The 2,696-nt window shown below is 38.0% G+C and overlaps 1 pseudogene; it reads right to left on the bottom strand.

Moving 5' to 3' along the window:
* Window positions 1-430: 430 nt before the first annotated feature.
* Window positions 431-2,696, bottom strand: part of LOC107876735 — a 10,538-nt pseudogene continuing 8,272 nt past the window's right edge.

Here is a 2,696-nt window from a genome sequence, read left to right as displayed (position 1 = left end):
TTCCATGATCAACATTTAGAAGAAGCCTAAGCAGCACATCTTGTAGTCTAGCTATGCGAGCTACTTAATTACCATTAAGTTGATTCATTGTACTACATTGTTTATATGTTTATCTTTACTTTTGACTTAACACCTTCCCACTTTTAATATTTAGTATTAGTATAATATGATATGATTATTATTTAATATTTAATTAATTAAATGTTTTGTAACGTTTTTAATTTAGTGTAGGGATAAAATGGTAATCCAATTTTTGCACTTTTGAGCTTCCCAGCTGTAGATATAAGCTAACCTGCTGACATAGTGTTCTACAATAATTCTATTACAAAGAAAGATGGAAGTTGGCGCCCTTACAACTTGTATTATTTCACGAGAAGCTTTACTCCTCTTCCCAACCTGGTTTTCAGTCATTCGGTGGAAGGGCCGCTGGTGACCTACAAATTGGTTTTTATTCGCATACATACAACAACAAAAACAACATATCCAGTATATTCCACAATGTGCCCCCTGGGGAGGGTAAGAATATGCAGTCCGTACCACCACCTCAGCGGTTAGGTAGAGAATCTGTTTCCGATAAACCCCCGGCTCAAGACAAAAACAGTTCATAAAAACCACTGTGACTAATTTGTATGTTATACTTAAAAGTCATAGTGACCTATGATATACAAGATGCTGTACAATTTCTTCAATCGATAAATGGACTAGCAGCTTTTGTGGAACTTGTGATATTAAAGCTTGCGGAGAAGCAAGGATTTACAAAACTATGCCCTCTGTAATCCGAATATATCTGTACTGAAATGAATTAGGCATTGCTCCATTAGTTGCCTGTAAAAGTCTTTGCCACTGTCAGCTGCAAATAGCTTCTACAGCTAGTTTCTTAGATGTATTTGAACATGGATCTCCTCCAAAGAATTAAGGTACTGCATTTACTGAACAAGATTGCTGTCCAATGCAGTTCTGCGATATCCCAAAGTAAAATTCAGAGGAAGTACAAATGAACGGGTTAATGACTCTTTATAGATTAGCCAATGATGATAAATGAATGAGATCAATGCAAAGTTAAAACTCATGCTTCTAAGAAACAAACTAGAATACACAAGTTTGAATGACTGCCTGAAAATAGCAGCCAACAGTCTGCAGGAAAACCATTATTCCTTGGTCAAAATGAAGTCTAGATACTTGTAATGCGAAAATAGGAATTGGCAATACCTTTCCCAATGCAGGATACAACTTATGGACATAGCAAGGACCTTCATGATAGTTTCCACAAGTTCCTTGTGGTAATCCATACCTTGTGAACTGTATGTCTGAGATTTTCAGCCCAGCTGGGCACCATAAATGAGCTTTTGGTTGCAGAATGTTAGATATTCCAGAAGTTGCCATATGCCAATTTTTAAGTCTTGGCTGACCTTCAAAATATCAGCACAAACTCTGGATGTTGCTCTTCTGGCCAAAGAAACCCCTGCTGGGCCACCTCCCCATTCTTCAAACACTACCAACAGATTCCCACTTGGTTTCAGCCATGATCGTGGGACATGATACCTGAAATTAACAGGTTTATAATGATAGTTGCATTTTCTTTCAAACAAGAAGCTAAGTTATAGTTCCATATCTCTTCAAGCTTCTTGTGTTTGTCTTTTCTTGTTAGCACCTTGTTTGAAATAGGCTAATATTAGGCATTTCTCGGTATATTTGACTTTTATCCTAAGGAATATGAGACACAAAATGTCTCTCTCGTCTTTTGGTTTTTACTTTTGCTCTTAGTAAGTAAGATTGTCACGTGAAACTTTCCACCAAAAACTTGAACTACTACACGAAATAAAAAAGAGAAAAAACTGGACTTGTGGAAATCCCTTAGAGCCTTACCATCTTTGAGAAGGCTGCTCACAGTTGGCCTGACACTTATTCTCACTGTAGATTCCTGCATAACTGCATTCACCGCAGATGCCGCGTGCTATGTATCCAGGCCATTGGTGACCTATGCCTTCCCCATTTATCCATATCTGACCTTTTCCCATACTTCCCATATCCAAAGTCAGTGGGTCATTTCCTTCAGGTGCATCGAATGTAGCCTGGAAAAGATATTAGTGCTACAGTATGATTTTCAGGATCATAAAAGTGATAAAATCATGTAAACATCTTGTTTTTATGTTTTCAGGATCCTGTCTTACAGTTATGTGTACACCAGTAGTAATCTTACCTTGTACAAAGTCACGGGCTGCTTTTGAGCCAACAACAAATCTTTAACCCATTTAACAGAGGAACTCCCATTTAAGGTGCAAAGACTTAATGTTTTACCTTTCAGACCAACCTGCAAAAATGAAAATCACCAGGTTTTATAGATATCAAGGGATAAAAATCTCATCCTCATGGTTGCAATTGATTTTCAAGGGGAACAGAAACTAGAACAGAACAAAACATAGATTGTGGAAGAGGGAGGGGGTCCTTTAGCATTATTTCTCTCAAACATTACGTATGCAAAGCTTCTTGTCATCTTCTTAAACGAGGCTTGGGAATCTAGACTGAACTCTTGGTAAATGAGAGCAATAGAAGTAGTGAGCGAACCTTGTTGGCCCATCGTTGTTTTGTCAAATCTCTTGTCCCCTCATTGAGACCACTTAATGTGCCTGGACCAAGAACTCCAGCATTCCACGTCTCGAAATGCAAGCCAACATTCTGGATTGGACTTAAACAAC

The sequence above is a fragment of the Capsicum annuum genome, chromosome 7 (assembly GCF_002878395.1).
Source record: "Capsicum annuum cultivar UCD-10X-F1 chromosome 7, UCD10Xv1.1, whole genome shotgun sequence".
Classification (NCBI taxonomy): Eukaryota; Viridiplantae; Streptophyta; class Magnoliopsida; order Solanales; family Solanaceae; genus Capsicum; species Capsicum annuum.
The sequence above is the reverse complement of the archived record's forward strand: the minus strand, read 5'-3'. Positions and strand labels throughout refer to the sequence as shown.